General features: G+C 37.2%; 1 protein-coding gene across 1 annotated transcript in view; it reads right to left on the bottom strand.

The window, feature by feature from the left end:
• Window positions 1-24554, bottom strand: part of EXOC4 (exocyst complex component 4) — a gene marked incomplete at both ends in the record, with an annotated part of 858131 nt that overhangs the window by 480185 nt on the left and 353392 nt on the right. The gene's annotated exons all lie outside the window — the stretch shown is intronic.

Here is a 24554-nt window from a genome sequence, read left to right as displayed (position 1 = left end):
AAAGTGGGGAAAGGATTCATATTTATCAAACACCAGCTAGGAAAGAAAATTTTTTTCTGGGCAATTTGCATAAAATATCAGTTTTGATTCTAATCATATTAAACAGAGTACGAGTATTATCAAACAGAGATAAAGAGATGGCAAGCTGAGCCTGGAGACACATGCCTATAATCCCAGCACTTGGGAGGCTGAGGCAAGAGAACTGTAGGTTCGAAGCTAGACTCAGCAACTTAGGAAGACCCTCAGCAACTTAGAGAGACCTTGTTTCAAAACAAAAAAATATAAGGGGTGGGGATGTGGCTTGGGGGTAGAATGCTTTTAGGTTCAATCTCTAGTACAACAACAACAACAACAACAGACATGGTAGCTTATGGTGAGAGACAAGGAGGAAAGGTACAGACCTCCAGGTCAAACATGATAGGGTTACTATTCAAATTTTGGTTTAGCTTCTCTAAAGATTTTTTCAACTATGTTAGCACTCTGTTATTTGTGTAATATTTTATGTTTTCAAGAAACTAAGAAGTCGACTAAAGTGATATCAATGACAGTAAGACAGGGGAATTCCAATCTAGAATCAAATCATGGATTTGCTGTTTATTACACATAAAACACATTTTTTCCCACAGAATCAACACTAAATATAGCAGTTGGTCATTCAAGCCAATACACAAAAAGTCTGATTAAAAACAGAAGTGAAGCTCAAGAGAAACCATTTTCTTTTTTTTAAATTTTCTGTTGGTGCATTGTAGTCTTATATCTTAATACAGTCCAAGATGGTAGAGGCACACATGAACACATTTCTCATTTAGCCCTTGGGAACAGATTGAGTGGTCCAATTGTGGCCAGAAGTCACTTTCTCCTCATCTACAGTCCCAAAAGCAAGAACTAGAAGTTCCCATTTCCCATTTCTGCGGACTAGAAGGCAGAAAAAAATGATGCGCCCCCTCCACCTCCCCTTACCCTCCACCTGCTGACAGGTGGAGGGTAATAAAAAAAAAAAGCATCTAAATCAAGAACTGCATAATAATGGGGCTATTGTGAGAAGAACATGCATTATATGTTTCACACAAAAAGAACTGCACAGTATATATGTGTAGTATTGTACATCTGTTGGAAATTTCCATGTAAACTAACTGCTAGAAAGCAAATGACTCATCTGAATTTTGTCCGAAGTAAAACCATCTCTCCTAGATTTTTAGTTCCATATGATGAAATGATCATTATAAATAGGGCTAGAGATGTTGTTCAGTGATAGAACATGCTCCTAGTATTCAGGGAACAATATTACTTTGTTTCCCTTGTGTTCAATCTTTAGATCCACAAGAAAGAAAAGAACAGAAAAGGAAAGAAAAGAAAAGAAGAGATTAGTAAGGAAGAAGAATAGAAAGAGAAAGAAAGATATTATCTCTTCCTAGTTCAAGAATTAATTATATTCTAAATAACAAATAAATTTTATAATAATCTGAAATTTTTTTGAGGGTGATCACTTGGTTTAATAAAAACAAAAGAGGAAAAAAAAACTACACATGTTTCCTTAATTATCTTCTTAACAAATAAATTAAAAGTAGTTTTGGAGGACAGGATGACATGAAGACGAAGCAAAATGAAGCAATAAATTTTATGGTTAATAATAGTTCATCATAAGCCATTCATAGGAGGTGTTCACCTGGCCCTCTTCCATGAGCATAAGTCAAAGAAGGATCCATCAGTAGCAGTCCCAGATGTTTCTATAATGGAGACTGAAATGGCATGCCCTATGAAGGACAAGACTGTAAAATATGACCAGTTACAACAAATCCAGTCACAGCGTGCATATTTTTAAGTGGTTGATCAATAAGGCACAGGGGAATTTTAATTGACCATCTTTGAGGATCTTCCCATCTTAGTGACATTATCTTCCAACTCACTTTATTTTAAGGCCGCATGGGGAGATTGCATTGATCCTTTCTTCTCTCTTCACTCTTTAGCTAGTTTTAATTATCTTGAATCTATAAAATACATTTTAGCGGCTACCTTGTTATATCTAGTTCAGAGTTCTCATGATAGGGACCCCTGCCTTGTTTGCCATATGTTAGTTTCTTTCACTTAGCATTTGTTTAATGTTATAGCATTTATCAGTACTTTGTGACTTCATGATTTAATAGTATTCCAAAGTATGTCTATCACATGTAATTTATCACATGTTCACTGGCTGATAAATGACTATCTCTGGTTTGGGGCTTTTATGAATAATGTTGTTCTAAACATCCATGTACACATTTTTGTGTGAAAGTATGTTTTCAATTTCCTTGTGTATACAAGTCTGTGTTTAACTTTTTAAGAAACAGCTAGGTTGTTTTCCAGAGAGGCTGTATCCAAATACTCACTTTGCTTTCTGATTTTGCATAAGTAGCTGTGCAGCAGCTGGGGGTGAGGGCAATAGTCAGAAAACAGAAAATAGGAGAATTTGGTTCTCCAGAAGAATTCCTTCCCACCAGTCCCAGCTCTTCAACCACCTCCTGTGTTTATGTGTATGTGGCAGCAGGGGTGACTGGGGGACCCTACGTATTTTAAAGGATCACAGAGGAAACATTACTGATGGGACAAACAATGGCCACACCAGGAGCATCTGGGAACTGGCACAACTGGGGAACTCTCTATGATATCTGCACTGTACCAACTCGACTTCATAACTCACAATCAAAGCAGGGGTTTCACTCCTCACTCAAGTTTTACACTGCAGTATGCTTTTTACTCTTGTTGAGGATTCCTTGCTAAACTAAAGCTTGTGTGACATGAAGGATGATAGAATGGAATGAAGTTCTCTAACCAGGTGAGTTCGTCTCAGTGCTGATGTACAGGTGTGTTTGGTGAGCAGGGTCTTTAACTTGCCAGTTGGGTGATAGATTTGTGATTCAGAGAAGCATCAAACTGAGCAGAGACTGAAGCCATCAGTCTTATTTTGCCTATGGAATGGCCTATGATAGAGCTCGGTGGAAATGGTTACTGTATAAATATTCCAGTTCATATGGAAGAAACGGTATTCTTAAATGCTTTTCTTGTCTTCACACTTAGAGATGTACTGAAACCTAAGTATTCTGAAAGTTTGGAAAGAGTTATTGGGAAGGAATCAACATGACAGGTAAAAAGTATAAGAACCCTAAATGATTAAGAGGAGTGATGGTAGAATTTTTAAATACAAATTTAGAGTCAAAATACAAGTTGCAAACCATGGTCTCATTCAGCTCAATAACAAAGATAATCAGTACTGGCATCTGAACAAAAACAGCATTATTCCATGGCTCATTGGAAGCATCTGGATTACTGAGGCACAGGTGGCGTTAAATAACTTTATCAACACACCCATAGTCGTTATTTAGGTTTTATTGGCAACATCAACTTTCTAGGCACTATAGCAATAGTCTTATCAAATTAAAATTAGTCTTCTAAGCCAAATAAACATGAGCCAGGCAACGACCAACAATGAAAATGAGAAGGTTTCTATTTATATAAAGAGATGATAATGTATAATTAACTATATATGTACAGGAAGCAATAAAAATATTCATTATTTTTCAATCTATCCACACTGCCCACCTTTAAATTCTCTAATGTTCATATATTCGTTTGACCTCAAATGGAATACTCTATTTGATAACACAGGAAACATGGCCCCCTCCTACTTATCTACAATTGAAATAGTGATAGCAGTCATAGAGAAAAAGATTTCTCTGTCTTAAGTCTTGATCACTGTCCTTCACTAAGTGTAACATGTTCAAATGCAGCCACCCACTAACACAATTTGCCAATTTTATTTGCTTCACATTTGTTTAGCATACTTATATCACATACATTTTCAAAATTTTTATTTCCAATTCAATTAATCATGACTTTTGTAAAGCACAGAGCTACAGCTTTAACATTTCACATTTTGTTTGATCCCCAAATTATAATTTTAAGAATTTACTTTCAACCTTAATAAAAAATAATAGTGGGCCTGGAGGGCTGGTGAATGTCTGTAATCCTGGGAGCTGGAGGACTGAGACAGAAAGAATGCAGGCTTGAGATCAGCTCCAGCAACCCCAAAATAAAAAATAAAAGATGCTGAGGGTGTAGCTTGGAAGTATAATGCCCTTGGTTTCAGTCAGCAGAACCAAATGATTGATGATGATGATGGTGACGATGATGATGATGATAACAACAGGAAGAGGAGGAGCAAGAAGGAAAAGGAGGAGGAAGAATTAAAGATTTGGCAGTAATGATGTTCTTCACAGAATGATATATTAAGCTAAAATTATCAAAATGCAAAAAGGTAATTGATAGTGTACACTTTAATATATGATCATACAAATACATACACACATACACACACACATAAAACTAGTATATTACACAACCACTAAGGATTGAAATAAGGCTAGAAATATATGAAAATATATGACAGGCAGGAGTCACTGTGTCAAAAGGTCATTAAAGTTATATTGTGAAATAAGCCAGTATTGTCTGCCTGATAATTACAACATTCAAAGTCTCTGCTGATGTTTCTTTTTGTCTTTCACCTCTGTTCCTTCTTCCTGTGTGTGAATAACATACATGTGTATTTTATAAGCTTAGATTTCATAGCAATTTATCTGCAGCAGTTTTTAAGCCTGCTTGAAGATGGCTTGCACCAGAAAATACTTGCAAGAGCTTCTGCAACTATCACCCTACTGCCCGCATTGTGAATTAAATTTGCACTTTGAAACTTTCTCACACCATCCAGAGGACATCTACTTTGACCAGGAGCCTAGTTATGAATTCCTCAGGGATCCTTCCTCCCTCCAGCATGCTTCAAGGTGGGGGATTTGTTTCAGCAGACCCCTCCCCTGGGTCAGCCTGCGCTTTGTGCTTTGGTCCTGTCCTCCTAAGGCCTGCAAGTTCATTTGGGTTAGACAAATGGCCTCGGGGTGAAAACTGGCTTTGTAGTGCTTCCTCTAATATCTCTCTGGAGCCCTTGTCTTGTTTTGTTTTCTTTCCCAGTAATCCTAACTGTTTTGCCAGCTCATCAAAGCAATATAATGCATTATTAAAGATTTTATCCAGCATTTTTAGTTTTTCGTGATAAGATTGATGAGGGTTCCTGTCATACTGCTAGAAGTGGAAATTTTTATACTATACACTCCTTAAGAAGGGTCTATAAATAACTTCACTCAAAATTCAATTATTCCAGTTCAAGTATCTTTGAGTTCTACTCAGATTTCCCTATTACTTTTGGTTTTTAATCAATTCACATAGCAAACAAAACTAAAAAAATAGCGTTCAAATCAATTCAAGAAAAATGATAAATTAATAAAGGAGAATATAGGTCTTTCCTTAAATTTATCAGTCAACATGATGTAATGGAATATAATGAAATACATGTTAGTATAGATTATAAAATCAGATACTGCAAGAACAAACTTTTTTCTAAACTCAAAATCAAGTAATGTTATGACATTAAGTAAGATGCTGATCTCCTCTGAGCCTTCTATTTCACATCAATAAAATGAGGGAAATGAATCATAGAGAAAGCATTCCTTGCAGGAATTTCTATTCCTTAGATTAAAAAATTTCCTTCACAATATATTCTGCTTATTGGTTGTATTTATATTTTTTCTGCTACTGCATAAAAAAGTAGAGAATCACTGTTGTAAGAAGAAATTTATTCTAATTATTATAATCATTGAAATAGCATATGCAATAATTCTACTGGGATTTTAATGAGAATGAGCTATATTTTTCTTTGGTATATTAGTGATACTTCAAGACAAAATAACTGCTATCATTTTGGGCTGACATTTTTACATGATCTAATTAAGATTATTTTATGTTCTTTCTTTATGGGAAACATTTTAGATCCTGCCATGATTATTATAAGAATATTCCAATGCAGAGAAGGAAAATAGGCAAAAATCATAGCTGGTCTGTGCAATTTTAGCCTAAGCTGTCTTTATTATTCACCACAAAACAACTGTATGAAATTCAAACAAATCCTTTTAATCAATGGTTTTGTAAAAACAATTCTGACAAAATTATATTTTATAGAAAAAAACAATTTCATTGCACTCAAAAGACATAACTAATGACCTCAGAAAGTGAATGCTATAATTAACATATAAAGAAGCCCCCCAAAAATATAAAGCTAAAATGGATAAAGAAAATAGTGGTATCTACATATATACATAGTAGTGTTTTACTCAGTCATAAAGAACAAAATTGTGTCATTTGTATAAAAATGGATGGGACTTGAAAACATTGGTTTAAGTGAGATCAGTCAATCTCAGAAAGTCAAGATTCCTGTGTTTTCCTTCATATTTGGCAGCTAGAAAGAAAACAGAAGAGATTTCAGATAATTGAGGAGAGGATCAGCAAAATGATGGAAGGGAATTGGGAGAGGAAGGTGAGGAGAGAAAAAGGGAGGGCAGAAGAAGGGAACAGTTGAAATAATGTTCTATCAACATATGAAGGCATGTTGATGTCCACTAACGTGCCCAGGGAGGCAGGAGGGGAGGTGGACTGGGATGCAGATGGAAACACATTGAGGGATGTGTGCATGTGCTTATGTGTTGCTCTGAATCTCACTGTGATGTAAAATTGCAATGCATCAATAAAGGTATAAAGAAAAATAATGTTATGTCCATATGTGACAGTATCACCACCAATGTCACTAAAGTGTCTGGCGAGGCAGGAGAGTGGCGTAGGGTGGGATCTAGTGAGAAACACACCAAGTGATGAGTGTGTACACATTTATCATTTTAAACATCACTATGGCGTATGGAGCGGGGATGTAGCTCAGTGGCAAAGCACCTGCTTTGCAGGTGTGGCGCTCTGGGTTCGATCCCCGGTTTAAAAAAAAAAAAAGACAAAAAAGAACCCCTTTAAACATCACTATGGTGTAAAATTACAATGCATCTGTAAATTATTTTTAAAAGGAAGATAAATTATAAATTTTTTAGAAATACAACAAAAGAATACAAAAAAGCCTTATAGACAGAATTGCTGCTCTTTAGTTTGGAAAACAACTTAAGTAAGCATAATAAGAAATCCAAGGGAGAAATGGAAAGTTATAGTTGTTCTAAAGAGAAAATGTGACACTGTCCCTCCAAAGAGTAGTCTGGTATTACAAGGAAACAGATGCGCAGAAATAACACATAATATAGAATGCCTAATATTGGTATTCAATAAACACTCCCTTTGGCTGATCAAAAATAGTGACTCGATCACAGAACAAAGGAGCTACTTATCAACATTTGCTAAAAACATCATGTAAAATTACTGCTACAATCTCTTCCTGGAAAAGTACCTTTCCTTTGTATTTCTTTAAAGATTGGGTGTTCTGCTTTTTAAATGTTACTTTTCAACAGTTTTAAAGATAGACAAGCCTTTTAGTAAAATAGAATGGACAAAAGAATTACACGTCAATTTAGCTCAGGAGGGAGCAGAGATGGGCAAAGGGTGCCAACAGAAAAGCTCTGAAGATACCAGATGAAGGGACGGAAGACCCGCAAACTGACAGCTTTGGCACATAGACTTTTGACTCTCATGCTCACAGACCACTCCACCAATAGAGAGCTAAGGAGAGATTAGAACAAGAAGACTGGAAGCAAATTAAATTCTAATACATTCAACAAGTATTTAAGTACCGACCATGTACAGGTACCATAAAGGTCTGGTGGCATTAAGAACATCAGTGTGGTGAGGTGGGTGACTGACAACTGTACCCCAGTATTGGGAGGCCAAGGCCGGAGGATGGATGGCAGGCTGGGGCCTGCAGAGTGGGAATCTAGCAATACACTGTTTCACAATAAAGTAGGGCTAAGGATGTAGCTCAGAGGTAGAGTGTCCCTCGGTTCAATCCTTCACATAAAGAAAAAAGAAAATCAGTCTTTGGTTGTCCATGTCTAAAACCTGAGAGTCATCTCCATGCATCTATTTTGCTCTTGTCTCTCATTCAATCCACCAGCAAATCCTGCCAGTCTGGGCTGCAAGACCTAAGTAATCCCAGGAAGTCCCAGCCATGCTCACCATTCTCACTACTACTATATTTTAAGCCACCACCACCTCTCTCCTAGATTGCAGGTCTCCCCATTTCCATCCTTGCCCCCTCTCTTTCAGTGCTATGCATATCTAATCCAGTAGCTCCCTTCTCCATGATGCTCCGAGGGTGTCCCTTCTCATTTGGAGAAACATATTCCTTACAACGAACTGCAAGGCTCTACATTTTCTACCTGCCCCCAGGTTTTCCGAGTTCTCCTTCTGCTGCTCTGTTGGCTATGGTTGGATATAAGAAGTTCCCGGAAGAGCTTATGCATTAATGCTCAGAGCTGATGTAATCAAGTCATGTGGGCTATAAATCTCATCAGCCTCCAAACACTAGGATCACCAGCCTGGGCCACCTCCTGCTCAAGGAAAGACGGTTCTGATGGCCAGATGCACTCCACTGATCCCCGCTTTGTTGCTTCAGGCTTTGAAGGGCCTGCCTAATTTGACTTTTCTCTCTACCAGATCTTACTTCTGCTCCATTATCTTTCCTAATAGGTATCTCACATCTTTGTTCCTGTGTCTGTTTCTGGAGAGTCAAAGAATGTCAGCTTCTGGTTCCCCCTCAGTCTCACCCCACATCTTACTACCATTGATTTCTGCACTAAGTATAAATTTGCCCCTCTCCTCCTGCAGTTTTCTTTGACCCCATCACTTCCAACATACTGGGCCCTTCCATTTTTCCCATTTCACCAACTTTTTATAGTTCCTTTTCCTCTTGTTCAACCAAGATGCCACGATGCACAATGCCAAACACACTCTTCCCAACCTCGCTGCCTGTTAAGTATCAGCCTGGGAAAAGCCCACCCCAGGGACGGTCAATTGCCTGCCTTCACTATCTTTATACACAACACATTAGACAACTAAAACAGACCCTTCAACAGTGTGCTGTCAGTCCACCACCTGGCTCTGAATAACTCCCTCTCCCACTGCCTACCAAAACTATATCAGTCCTTCTCCATCCTCAACCGCCAGGCTCCACTACTGGCTCCCTTATTCTTCTTTATATAGAAAATAGATGCTGAAAAACTGGACCTCCTTACCCTTCCTATGTTCATAAAACTAAATGTTCCTACATCTATACTCATCCCAGTCTTCTCAGCACTTTGAATGGGCCTCCCCCAACCTAAAGCTAGCAGTTAAGTCTTAGGAAACTTTTAAACTTCTTGTAGAAAGAAAAATTTGGCTTCACTCAAAATAACCAAAAATAAATAAATTGATAGCATACACTAAACTCTGCCAGAAATGCAATATTACTTAATGAGGTATTATTATAAAATATAAGGCAAGTTCGATAAGCCAGATTTACTTTTGTAAAATTTGGTTCTTATTACTTATAAAACAAATTATTTGAAAATTTAAAACTATGAGCAGAATAGAAACGTAACAAAATAGGTAATAAATATAAAATATAGTCTCTCATATAATACATACATATATACATATACACACAGAAAAAGAATATATATTATATATATATTCACATCTATATACCTATACCTATATATGAGTGAAAGATAGAGATAGAAATATGTTTGGACTTAACAACGTAGAATGTTTATTATATATTCAATTCATATAATACAGCCAGGTGATTCAGCCTAGAAGAAAGTATCGTTCCCCAGTAATATGAATTTCAATGAGAGTTCTATCCCTACAAGCAGGGTAGTAGTAAAGCCAAATCTTTTACTTATTAAAGATTTTGTCTCTAAATAATTCCTAGGTGGATATCCTTGAGTAAAGGTAACATGGTCAGGGTTCTTACCCTTGATGAGGTCAAAATTTTTTTTTCAGTATCTCATCTACACTATGGATTCCCTACCTGGATAAATGTGTATATAAAAGAAGTAATTTTACAAATAGTTCCAGGAGGGCACACAGATAGCCTCAAGATCATAAACACGAACTACAATAAAACTGGTAGAGTTTCTAGAGTAAGAAACAAATTCAAATGTTCAACTCTAACTTCACTACTTTCTATCTGCCCTTCTCTGATGTGTCATTGGTCCAGATATTTAATTAATTAATCAACCTATTTATTTATAGTGGGGATTAAATCCAGGGGACTTGTACCTCTGAGCTATACTCCAAGCCATTTTTTTTTTTTAAAACAGGGTCTTGCTAACATTGCCTAGGCTGGCACTCTAACCTGGATCCTCCTGTCTCAGCTTCCCAAGTATTGAGATTGCAGACATTTGCCACCATGTCCAGCTTAAGAATTATTTTATATAGATCAAATAAAAGTGTGTGAGAGTATTCATTTTTATAAAATCATGATTATGAATGCTAGTTATTATAACATGGAAACACCGTATTTTCAATGTTTTTCTAATCACCATAAAGAAGCTGGAAAAATTAAATCCTCAGAAGAAAGGAGGTTTAATTCACACAGTTTTATTCAAAGTTTTAAGGAATAAAAGAAATGAGAAACGTTTAGAGAAATAGAGTTCTGGGAAAGAATATGATTATTTGTGTTTAATATATAAAATGCTAACTTACGAAAAAGGAGTTGTGGTTATTTTCTATGGCCCTAGAAGAGCATAGGAGGTCAAAATGCCTTGAACCTTCAGTTGGGTAGAAGACATCAGTTCTAGTGCTCTACAGCACAATGAGGTAGCTACCACCTAAAACAATGTATCATATACTTCAAAATCACTAGAGGAGTCTTAAGGTTTCCAACCAAAGGAAATGGTAAACATGAAGCCACGAAACTGCCAACAGCCCTGAATTGATCTTACATACTTTACATTTGGTGCATCTGTTGAATTTTCAGTTGTACCCCCACAAAAATAAGAAAAATTAAAATAAAATAGATTAGGCTTTGTGAAAGGAAAACACTGAAGGGCAAAGAAAATTAATGACTACTTAGAAACAGTTTCTTCCTTATAACTAACATCTTCTGTTTGTGTTTCCAAAGAAAACTGGATGCCCATTTGTCATAGGATCATAAAGGAGATTCAAAGAATTGATTGGAAAGTAACAGTGAGATTTGGGGATTTCAACAAAAATGTCCTAGGATTAAACCCATAAATATGAGTAAGTCAGAGACCATTTCCAAGGGTTTTACAGTAGCCAGCTTCTCTAAAGAATTCACATTATATTCTGCCACAGTCATGTAGAATCATGTAAAGGGAATTAAAGTTATGAGAGGTCTAATTCTATCTAGTTATATCAAGAACAAAAAGAAATAGTGCTCACATTAAAGAGAAGATGAGGATAAAGCTATTGCATCCTGTGTAAAAAAGAAAGTACAGAAAAGTAGAGCAGCCTTCTCGTCTCTCATTTTATAGGTAAGAGGATTTCCTAGACTATAATCACTGGTGCGTTGGTTAATATTTAATAGCTGGCTTTCTGAGTAGGGGAAGGAGCCCTAATTCACAGCATTTGCTGATTTTCGTTGTATAAATACTCCTCATCATAGCCTATTTCAAACCACCAACATGATGTCACTGAAAACAAAGAGATGTGCCATCAGCTCCAGTGAGCCAGGTAGAGCCTTCTTGGGCACACCAGTGAGACTACAAGTATTTTCACAATTTTTATTGTATAACTTTATCAACCACCTCCCAAAATCCACACGTAGGGTAATGATGTCATTTATTCAAACATAGGCTTTTCCTGTTTGGGTTATAGTGGCTGTATAGATATAATTTGTATTTATTTGTTAGAAAACATTCCTCTATTAATGTTTCTCCTCAGCTGGTGTCAAAACAGCCCCTATGTTGATCACACAGCAGAGGGAGTGCAGTGTGATTGCTACAGAGATATTACGAATTAATACTATCAGAAAATCATTAATATCCTCAGCTTGTTACAGCATCAGTATATATGATTGGAATATGCTATATTCACAAAAGCCTCTCAAAATAAAAGCCAATATCATTTGGTATAAATATCTGAATCAAGGTCTAATAGCCACAAGTTCAGCTTAAGTATGGAAACATTTAAAACAAAATAATATGAATGAATGAATAAATTCTGTATTTTTATATTGGATTTTAAATGATAAAAATTATTTCTTTTCTACTACCTTCTTTTAATTGAAAAATCTGAAATGAATGCAGATAGATAATTATAGTTCTAACAGTCCCATGGGACTCAAGACAATATTAAACAACTGTTGAAATTGAAGATCTCTAAGAAAAGTCTCCTTGTGGTTTGAAGATACATATATAGGTATGCAGGAATAAAACATCATAACATCTGGGTATTGCTTTAAAATGCTTATCCAAAGAGTAAAAGGGGAAAATAAAATAGGAAATTAAGCAAATGCGGTAAAATGCTGCTAACTACTTATTAATGTGAACAATGACTATGCACAAGTTATAGGTATACTATTTCCCCACATTTGTGTTTGTTTTACAGTTCTTCCCCAAATAAGTGATAAATAAATAAAACTGCCAGAAAGACAGTAGCTATATTTAGCACAGATAATAATAACTTATTAATCTTTTCCAGCCTCACAGGCATCTTTAGTTCTCCCAAATTCTGTTGCAGCATGTTTGAATACTACATTTATTTTTATCCTTATTCAATAACTGGAAAACAATGACAACATTTAACTACTCAGGCTCATACTGTAGATAGTCTTCCCTAAATACAAAGTACTTACCTAAAACCACTGGGTCTCCCCAAGTATCTTTTGACATTGAGCAGGTAACTACTATTATATTTATAATATCTACTGCTCCCCTATTAAAGCAACTCTCTCAAGGTAAACACCTGCCTTTAGCCATTTTGGACTCCCTTTGCTTAGTAAAAACCTGGCAGACAGATCACACACAGTCAGCCAAAACTGAGGCCAAGCAGAAGACTTGCTAGCATGACACTCAGTGCACATTGTCAGAAGCCTTAAATGTGACAAGAGCTGCTTAGGGGTGGCAGGCAGTGGTCTCCAAGGAACCTAACTCAAGTATTCGCCAGACAAACATATGCTTACAGCACCTCTCCAAATACTCAGCAGGTTGAATGCAAAACATCACAACTGGGTAAAAGGTGGTTACAAGTTTATTTTAACATGGGAAGAGCTTTAAATTCTAAGTCCCGGACAGATGACTGTTTTGTGTAACTAAGTTCCTGCAGCTAATCTTTTAATATTTCATTTTATCTTCATTTTCATGGCTTATTATTTGGAATCATTGAGTATGTTGCCCCAGGGATTATGACCATCTTGAAGACAAAGTCTTTTCATTGTCTACTTCAGGAGAATGCCTGAATCTGACATTTTAAATAGTGGTCAGGAGTTGGTGAGTTCAATAAACATACAACCATACTGAGAAGACAGAAAAAATTACTATAAGTGTGCATGGAATAATCAAGCAAAATCAAAATAATATATGAGTACTTTTGAGGAATATGAGATTCATGTTAATTAGACTCATCTTCTTGTGTTTTTCAAGAGAAAATATATTTTCATTTATCTAACAAAAAGTAAATCCCAGGCTCAGATGAAAGTGTTTTTTATTAAACTAAAACCCAGTCCTAACCTTAAAACAAACTCTCAGAATAATTCTATGGAGCTCTGAACATCTTCAAGTTGAGGCCCATTCTATTAAAAAAGCTTGTAATGAACCTCAGTCTTCCCCCTCCCCTTCCCTTAGACCACCTCCCTGGCTCCACTAAGGTTCCTCCTCCATTGTCTGGAGTCCGTCTAATATCCTAATTACTCCCTAGCTTGCACATATCAGAGAAAACATATGACCTTTCACTTTCTGTGACTGGCTAATCTCACCTAACATAATGTTCTCCAGATCCTTCCATTTTCTTGCAAATGACATAATTTTGTTCTTCTTTATTGCTAAGCAAAATTTCATTGTGCATATATCCCATAATTTTGTAATCTGTTTGTGTATTTAAATGCTGTGTACATTTATATCACTGTCAACATGATTTACATTATGATTTGAGACTATAATGCACCAATAAAAGCAAATTACTTAAAACATATTGCTTTAAAAAGCTTGTTAATATCTTACTCCAAATAAGGCTTTTTAAAAATTTTAAACAAGTTTGCACTGGTGCATTGTAGTCATACATCTTAATGGGGTACAAGATGGTAGAGGCATTCATGAACACATCACTTATTTAGCCCTTCCCCAATCCCACACTATTCCCTCCCCCTCCCTCATTCTCATGTTTGGCGAAATGGGTGACTTTTATATATTTATGAATGTACTTCGTGTACATGAACTAAAGAGACAATTCTCAAAAGAAAAAGTTCAAACGGCCAATAAATGTATGAGAAACTGTTCAACAGCATTAGCAGTCAGAGAGATGCAAATCAAAACTACCCTGAGATTTTACCCAACTCCAACTAGCATGGCAATCATTAAAAAACACAACAGCAAATGCTGGCAAGGATGTGGAGAAGAAACTCTAATACATTGTTGGTGGGGTTGCAAATTAATGCAACCACTTTGGAAAACAGTCTGGAGAATCCTCAGAGGAATGAGAAGGAACCTACCATAGAAGCCAGTAATACCACTCCTGGATATCTACTCAAAAGAATGGAAACCAAACTACCAAACTAATACATGTGTATCTATGTTCATAGCCTCACAATTCACCATTGCCAAAGTATGAAACCAGCCAAGATGTCCATCCAGATGAATAGATTAAAATACTACGGGAACGCCGGGCGTGGTGGTGCACATTTGTAATTCCCCGCACTTGGGAGGTGGAGAAAGGAAGATGGCACAGGTTCGAAGCCAGCCTCGCTGGCTTAAGAGACCCTGTTTCCAAATAAAAATATAAAAATAGATCTGGGAGTGTAACCCGGAGGTAGAAGGGTTTCCAGGAACCCGAGTACCCCCCCAAAAAAAAACCAAAACAAAACAAAACAAAAACTATGGTATATGTATACAATGGAATTTTACTCAGCTATAATGAAGAAAAAAATTATATCATTTGCAGGGAAATGGATGGAACTGGAGAACATTAAGCTGAGTTAGTCAGTCACAAAAAGCAAAAAATCGGATGCTCTTCCTAATATGGGGAAGCTAGGGAGAGAAAGGGTTATAGGAGGAACTCTAGAAACTATGGGTGAGCAAATAAGGCAACCTACAAAAATGTTTTTAAAGAAAAATGCTTAACTCTGCTTACAACTTAAAAATGGTGAAGAATGACTTAAAATTACTTAATGATACCAATTACTGCTTGCCTTTCTCCCATCTCTATTTATCAAATATTAAAATTAATTTTCAAGGCCATACTTGTTTGCTTTAATAAAATGTAGTGTTATACTTAAGTTGTATGCAATGATCTATTTTATATCAGTTTTTGAAACAAAAGAGACAACCATGTGTAGCATGTAGCAAGCACTGATGCTAATATGTCCATTATAATAATCTCAATTTCTACTGTTAAATGTTTTATATGAGTTTATAACAGTTTTCTGATCTTAAAGCACAATAAAAAAGGAAGTATTCAAATGATCACAGATGCTTGCGGTAATATGGTTTCACTCTGATTTCTTTTATGTACCACTCCAGGGAGAACCTAAAGGCTTCTTTTGGTGTCCTACAATTATTTAATAATAAATTCTGAGCTTATTGCCATGAAATAAATTTAAACACTGTTATGCAGATAATGCTTAGGTACAATGTCTTTCTGATGCTGCCTAAAAGTGTTTTTACTCCCAATATCATTTTGTCTAAGATCCAACACCATATGCACTGAAATAAGTTGTTCTTCAATGTTTCAAAACCTGATATATTAGTTGTTCCCATTCCATCTGTCTCAGAGAGCAGCAATGTGCCTGCACTTTCCTCGGCTGTCCAAAAGGTTGAGGCCCAATTTTCTTTCACTTTATCATTTGATCAGCTTGTCAGACACACGTGTTACGTTTTCCTCTCAACTATATAAACCACTTAAAATTCACGTATGTTTTAAAGATTAGGCCTGTACAGCATGAACTTGATTAATGCATTTGTCATCTTCCATATTTACTAGTGTCTCAAAAGAACTGGTCTCAAACAACTGTCCTTCCTCCTGGAAACTATACTGAAGCCAGGCTCTAACAATGATGGTTGCCAAAAGTCAGAAAATAAACCACTTTATAAGTAGCAACTACACAATATACGATCTACAGCTAGAAACAGCTAGAACACTCCCAGAGTTTATAAATAATTACAACAAGAGATAATAACTGACAGGATAATCTGAGGACATGGGAACCTTGAGGGAAAAGAGAAAATGGTCTGGAAGAGGCAAGAGTGAAGGAGACACAAGACACATTTCTTTATGGTACAGAAAAGAGCCACCATTTGTAAGAGCGGCAGGAGCTGCTGTTGTGATAGAAAGCTGACTGGTACAGACGGGAGGCCCTGGGCTCTTTCTGGTCAATGATGTGAATGAGCTAAAAGGCATCAGGACAAGGAACAGACTGCAGATGTGAAACGGTTAGAGTTGCGAGACATGAAGGAGCGTAGTGCTGGCCAGACATGAGCCAGCTTGCAGGCTTTCGCCTGTCCTCTGGAGGATGCTGGTCTGGAAGGCGCCTTCTTACCATGGCCTTGTCAGTGAACAGTTCTGGAGCCTCATCTTTCTTACTGGCTCTAGCAGCGTCAATTGACACAATTAGCCATTTCCCTTTTGACACACTTTCTTCACCTGGCTTCTCGGATCCTATTCTGCTTCTCCTCCTAACAAAGTAACCAAAACTTTTACAGTTTTCTTGTGTATTCCTCCTCATTTTTTCTGACCTCTGATCATTTCAGTGCTCTAGACTCAACCCATGAACCCTTTCCCTGCTCTATTTATACTCCACAGAATACTTCATTTAACCTGGCTTTAAATATCATCTATATGATAATGACTTTACAATTGGTATCTCCAGCCAAGACCTCCCTCCTGAACCCCAGACACCCATGCCCAGGTGCGATCCAGACATCTCCCCTGGAATTCTAATGGGCACAAATTTCACTTAAAATGTTCAAAAACAATGCCAACCCACCTCTATCTCTTACTTGCTTCTTTACCCCAGGGAAAAAAAATGAAGTACTCATTCACACAACAATGTGGATGAACATTAAAAACATTGTTAGCCAGTAGAAATCAGACAAAAAGGCTACATGTATGATGTAGCCTATATGATGCCATCTGTATGTAACATCCATCTGAGGCACAGCCACAGAGACAGAAAATAGATGAGCCATTGCCAGTGGCTGAAGGAAGGAAGAAAGAAGAGAAACTCTTAATGGGGAAAGATTACAAAAGTGTTTCAGAATTAGACAGTGGTGATGATGGCACAATTCTATAGATGGCAAATGTTATGGTATAGGAATTCTATCTCGATAAAAATTCCAGAGTAAATAAAATAAAAATAATAAGAGATTGCAGGAACTTCAATTTGATTGCTCATATGTCTAAAGCATCTATAAAACTACCTGACAATAGTGTGTATTTAAAAATCTGCTTAAAATTGGACTCTCCAAAGTTTGTGTACACGTACAATATTGTTCTGTTCTTTTCTACATCAAATTCAATCATGTGTGAAACGAATGCAAGGTAAGACCAGAAGCCTTTGTTCTGTCTGGAAATTAGCCCCAAAAGCTAATGTAAATACGTAACCGGATCTGATGAGAAATATCAAAATATCAAATGCGTCAATTCTTTCAGTTCAGAATTCTCACAAGTTAATTTTAATCATTAAGTATTTGCGCAACACTGCGTTTAAGTTTAAAAAGTATTTGTTGTAGAGGACAAAAGAAAAATTCTAAATCAATCCAGACAGACATTATAAAACTGTTGTATATGTGGCATAGTAAGAGAAACAAAAAGTCTAAGATATGATGCCCTACTCAAGGACTGCTGAATTTATATGAGTAGAAAATGAATACCAGAAAAGTGTTCAAAGATAGAAGACTAGAAAATAAAATAAAAGAATTCTAATCTGGTAGCAACTAAAAATGTTATGCATTTAATATATTCTTGATTTTTAAAATCTGGCATTTTTTCAATGTAGAGAAGAATATCATTAACTGGGAGAGTCAATATTCATTTTTTAAGACAACCATAGTTCTACAAATGAAACCTGTACAATGATTTCCCCTATATGCTCCTATAAAACACACACACACACACACACACACAAAAAAAAATTTTGTACACATTAAAACAAAGTTCTCATTTTTCCATTTCCCATTAGCAGAAAAGATATTATCCTTCCCAACAGCACAGATTTCCCAAGTGTGCTGCTGCCTGGGCGGCTTATACTTCAGCACAGAACACACCTGTCCAGAAGAAAAGCCCATCTGAAGCCAATATATCTTATTCCCTAGACTCCGCCCTGCCATATCGAATTCCTCAACCTGTTCATCCATAATCTCTTCTAGATGGGCTTCTCTCCCTTCTCATCATGGCAGCTTTGTTTAGTCTGAAATTCAATCACAGATGAATTAGGCTTTGGGAAACATTCCCATTCTAGCTCTGTGGTCACATCAGAAACCCTAGACCCCGTGTTAATTTTGTTACAGCTTTTTGTTCTCGCATTTCAATGCAAAATCACTCCCCCCTGGAGAATGTCACTGATATTGGCAAGAAAGCACAAGGGGCTGCCACGCAACCCAATCGCCAATAACAACCGGGGGAACTCGAGCCTCAGCAGACATTAGTAATCACGGGAAAACAGCCAGAACTTTAATCACAATTCCTTCAAAAACAGCCAGGGATTTCACAATGCTGTTATTCTAGGATATGACCCTAACACAGTGCTTAATCAAAGCCATTGCCAGGACGGGAATAACCTGCAGACTTTAATGAAAACCAATTTCATACGAGTTAGTATGTCAGCATCATGCTGGACCCAATTTAGCAAAGCTCCAAAAACCTGTACATATGTATATACTCTCTTGATACAATTTTGTTTATGATTCCATATAGTACCTAAACATCTGGGATTGTATATTTATACAAGTACACACACGCACACGTGCCCACACATACACAAGCATGCAGACACAGGCAAGGTTCTATCATCAACTGGAAATGTGAACCTGTACAACCAGTGGCCAGCTGGGTGGGCAGGTGCAGGATCTGGATTGGATTTTGCTCATGCCCCAGAGAAGTAGGGAGGCTTTCTTCAAAACTGAAATTTGGGACAAAGCCTTTTTAGTGTCAAGCCTCCGCTGGCAGTAGACAGGAGTCCCAGATGTTCGGGAGGCTCGGCGGCTTGACTTAACTATGCCACCAGCTCTATTTTTGGGCGATGTCCTGGAGAAATGGCAGAGGCCAGGCTCATGCCTCAAGATGCAACATCTGCCTCAACTGTTACCCTAGCGGGAGAGAGCACGCAGAGCAGCTCTGAGTGATGATGGAGAAGGCTAGAGAGGAAAAGCAGGAAAGTGCTGCCATCTTGTCTACCGGCCACCCACTACCACCGCTCTTCTCTTCTCACAAGTAGGAGAGAATCAGAAAGGGGCAGTGGTGACATTGAGAGGACAAGAGTGGCTGTACCAAAATGTTTTGCTAAGTTTTAAAGAGTTCCACCAGGCAGTGTGAATAGAACAGTGAGCTCCTTATAGAACAATTCAGACTGATACAACTTGTCAGAATTGAAGGAAATGAGCTAACTCTAAAATTTTTAAAGACTAGATATGCCTGAAAACACAACCCTCCCACATGCCCATCCCCAAATATTCCCAAAGAATTCCTATTTTCCTAGATATTTCCACAAGGTCTTTCCACTAAAGAAAAGAGAACAAATCCTTCAAATAGAAATGATATGGTGATCGGTAAGTATCCCAAGTCAGTAATGGCAATAAACACCCAAAGTCAGTATTTCAAAAAATGAAGAAAAATAAATTTAAATATTTTTTTTTTACCCCTGAGAAAACGTCTCCTGTTATAAAGAGGTCTGGGGGGGAGGGGGGAGGGATGAAGAGAATATGCCAAATAAGCTATTCCTCAATTATTTAAAAAAGCATATAAACAATAGAGGAGCCAGGCAAAAGATTCTATATTTTTTATATTTCCATGTACTTCATCAGGACAGTCTTTAGGGGATTATTCTCAGAGTAAGTGATTCATAGCAAACCTGCTTTCAAATGTATCCTGATGATATTTAATTATCTAGTTTCTTGGCGCGATTTATATATAGTTGATGCTTCTATAGAAGCCAAGAAAAGAGATTCTTCATGAATGTCTATTCCTATCTGACCGAAGATTTAAAATGTTAAGAAAATGAGCCAATAGTGATTTAAGCTAGAAACCGGCATTGGTTAGAAAGACAGATGTGTTTTATCCAACAACAAGTTGGGCTGGGGGAGAAGATGGCAAAGTTATAAAGCTTCTTATTTTCTTCTCAATCAGACTTAAGTTTTTTGGCTTTTGTTTCTTGAATTATGACTTCTTAAACCGTGCTACTTTAATATACATACATAATTTATTCAAGTGTGGCCTTCCTCGGTCTCTGTCCGCCTTGGTCCCTCTCATGGGCCCCTCCATCACTCCACTGGATTCTTCACTTCTGTATCTGAAGTTACCTTTGTTTCTCAATTTCTATCTAGCTTCCACATCAAGTGAATAGCACACTACTATTCACTCTTTACGACTGGCTCATTTCACTCAGCACAATATTCCCAAGTTCCATCCATTTTCCTGCAAATGATATAACTTTGTTCTTCTTTGTGACTGAGTAAAATATCATTGTGTGTGCATATGCCACAGGTTTGTGATCCTTTCCAACCTCGAAGACATGTATGGAAAAGTGGAGAAAGGGAAACGGCACCTGAAAGGAAATGTCTCTCTCAGCACCTCAGCTTGATGTGTATTTATATCGCATCAATAAAAGAAAATACACAATGCTGAGATATTTTACAAATGATTTAATAAATTACTTGCCTTTTTTGGAAAAAAGTGCAATACTAATTTTTTTTTTTTTTTTTTTTTTTTTTTGGTGGTACTAGGGGTGAAACCCAGAGGCTTTCTATCTCCGGGCTATACTCCCAGACCTTTTTATATTTTATTTGAAAACAGAGTCTCACTAGGTTGCTAAAAGCCTCACTAAGTAGCTGAGGCTGGCTTTGAACCCGTGCGATCCTCCTGTCTCAGCCTCCCATGCGCGGGGATTGCAAGCGTGCGCCACCGCGCCCGGCAGCAATACTAATTCTATTAGTGCAATCAATAGAGGGCATTCTGCACCTAGGTGACAGGGCAAGTGAGGAAGTATACCACTCTCATTACGCTAAAGAAGAAAACAGGTCTGCATAAATTACACTGTAAAATAATATTGATAATATTAATAGCCATGTTCTCATCTAAGCCTCACTCACTACATTGTGAGCCAAAGCAGGTGCTATTGAAGCAAATGATGGGAAAATCCAGATGGGAAAACTCCCATAGATGGTTAGCAGCTTAAAACACATAAAACATGCTAGGCAATCTGAGAAACACGTGACGATCACAAAAGCCATGGATCTGTGAGGTTTCCAGCGTTCAGTCAAGGATTTGTTTGTAATGTGGTATTTATGGGCAATGATTCAGCTTAGAAACACATTTATACTTTGTAAACTAAGAATCATACCTATTTTCCCTTATCTCATTTTCAGATACCCAGATAAATGAGGTAATGAGTAAAAAAAAAAAAAAAAAGGTATACTTTGAACACAATGCAATGCAATTTCAAGGAAAAGATGTGGTCTCTGCCCATCCATTTTGTAAACCAGAGCGCATGGAAGATATAGAAGCTAAGGTCAGAAAGGTTGCTGTACTAGTCACCTAAGACAACACGATGGATTCAAAGAAGTATGTCACTTGAAGACTGAATGATATGGTCATATTCTTTAATCCTTTAATTAATTTTGTGGTACTGGAGATTGAATCCAAAGACATCTTACCTCAAAGCTATATTCCCTAATTTATTTATTTAAATGTATTTATTTATTTATTTATTTATTTAAAAACAGTCTCAATAGGTTATAAAGACCCTCGCTAAGTAGCTAAAGCTGTCCTGAAATCTACAATCCTCCTATGTCAGCCTCCCAAGCACAGATTCCAGGCATGTACCATCAAACCTGGCTGGTCATCTTCTTCTAAATAGCAGTTAGTCCACAAGTCTTATTTGAGGCAGGGGCAGGGCTAAGAAGAAGGCTGAAGAAAAGATCAGAAGAAGCAGAGAAAAATAAGAACAAAAAGAGGAGAGAATTTAGTTGCATCTAGAAAGGACAATATGAGAATAAAGTAAAGCCCAGGTATATTCATCCTAAAAATTTCTGCTTCCTCATCTCCATATGAAGTCAAGTCTTCTATTGAAAAGTGTAACGTTACCACAGTGCTGACCGAGAAAAATATGAGAACAAAATGTGTAATTCTGAACCATTCAATACTTACATAAAATATGGAAAATGTAATAGGTGAAATTAATTGTTCTTACCAAAAATACCAAAACATTATCATTTAAACATATAGTTACATGTTGCAATATTAAGATATTCTAGAGAACTTTTTTCATACTAAGTTTTAAATATAGTTATTACTTTATATTTAAAACCAACTCAATGTAAAATTATCAGGTTCATCAGAAATACTATACTTGTAGCCAGGCGTGGTGGCGCACGATTGTAATCCCTGTGCTTGGGAGGCGGAGACAGGAGGATCACGCAGGTTCGAAGCCAACCGCGCTGGTGTAAGAGACCCTGTTTCAAAAATATAAAGTAGGTCTGGGAGTGTAGCCCGGAGGTAGAAGGGCTTCCAGTAACCCCAGTACCACAAAAAAAAAAAAAAGAAATACTATAATTGTATTTGGATTTCATAAAATTTACAGTTGAAAACGCAGTCGCACTCCCAGGTTGTTCCAGACATAACCAAAAGTTTCCGATAACTGGATCAAGTTTTTAAAGTAAATTAACAACTCTGTTCCTCATTTACAACATTTCAAGAACTCAAAAGTTTCATGACTTGGCTCTCATGCCAGGCAGAACAGTTACACATGAATTAAGTGCCCTTAGAACACCGAGCATCGTTCTGCAGATAAATAGACACCTTTGGGAAGGACAAGTAGGGGGTAAACAGTTCAAATACGAAGTAATTGATAATCTGTTCACTGACATCATTATCCAGGTCATTAATCCTGGAGAGTGGGTCAGCCACTGGTTGTTTTAATCAATATACTCTCCTGTGATTTTTAGTTGAGCATCTTAAAATTAGACTATATTTCTATTCTTCCCAGATATTATTGTTCTAAGCTTTGGACAGTGGGATATAAACACGTGTATTTTCCTTTCACCATTCAGTGGATACAGTGGTCACCATTTGGGGTGGTGGTTCAGCTACAGAGTGAGTTGGAACTTAGAACCATGCATTAGAAGGAGCCTGACTCTCCAAGAGTTTTGTGGAACAAGGTCTTTATACCACCCTTGAACTATTTCATGTTTGATAAGTAAGAGGGTAAATATCTGTGTTGTAGCGGCCGTTGTTATTTTGGGTCTTTGCTTATTGAAGCAGAACCTATTCCGTACTTGTAAAGTGGGTGCTCTAGTGACAAAAATTGTCATTGAAGTATTAACCAAGGTTGATTTGAATAAGGCTGGCTGAGAGGAGATATTATATATACACTGAAGAATACACAAACATTACTGAAAATTTGGCTGTGTCCCAAAATTCATATTATCCATAATTTCTTCCTCTCAAAAGAGCTCTGATTTGTTCTGGAGAGCAGCATGCCTCATGGGAAGAAGGCAGACACTACGCCTTGGCCAGAAATGCATTTCAAAAAGGTTTGCAATTCAAGCTAATGAGAAAGTAAAGTTGCTCTTGCATTATAAAGAAGAGTCAAAGAAGAGGTGGGCCTTTGTTGCCTTTACAAATCTCGAGTGGATTAGACAGCTAGGAAAGCTGTGATTCTGTGCTGGTATTGGAAAATTTTCTCCGGTATTAATTTTCCAAAATGTAAAAAATCATTCAAAACTTGGGTGCCATCAGGTGCTCAGGCAGGGAGGGGCAGCAGCTGTTCCACTGCAGAGCTTCCCCTCTCTCTGCCATTTGTTCTAGTAGGTAACATATAGTAAGAATGTAAACAAAATTAAGGACTTTAGCCTTACAAGCCCTAGAGACAACTGAAGCCTTTGTCCTTAAAAATATGTAGAGGACGTCAGCACCTCTGTTTAACTCCTCTTCTTTTTGACCTGGCCTGGGTATAGGAAAGGTAAACTTGGTGAGCCGCTTCAACACACCCTTAGTTGATGGGCAACCCATACAGCCCAATACAACAGAGGTAAAAGCAAGGTAGATTATTGAACCGCTCACTTAGTGAGTGCACTGTCTGGAGACAGAGAGGCATCACCCACCTAAAAAATAACTTGCTAGTCTGTTGCCTTGGTACTGCTGATAAGAACATACCAATACAAAATCTGTATTAAAGACCAGGAATAGAGTTCCACTTTCCACTCTCCAGCATGGCTGCCAGGTACACTGCTTTGTTTCTCTTCCCTTTCTATTCTACCACTGATTTTGTAATAAAAAAAACTTTCTGAAGCTGTACCAAGTTGCCTGTTAGTTTTAATTTCCCTATTAAACAAATT

This window comes from Muscardinus avellanarius (genome assembly GCF_963383645.1).
Source record: "Muscardinus avellanarius genome assembly, chromosome: 9".
NCBI classification, from domain to species: Eukaryota; Metazoa; Chordata; class Mammalia; order Rodentia; family Gliridae; genus Muscardinus; species Muscardinus avellanarius.
The sequence above is the reverse complement of the archived record's forward strand: the minus strand, read 5'-3'. Positions and strand labels throughout refer to the sequence as shown.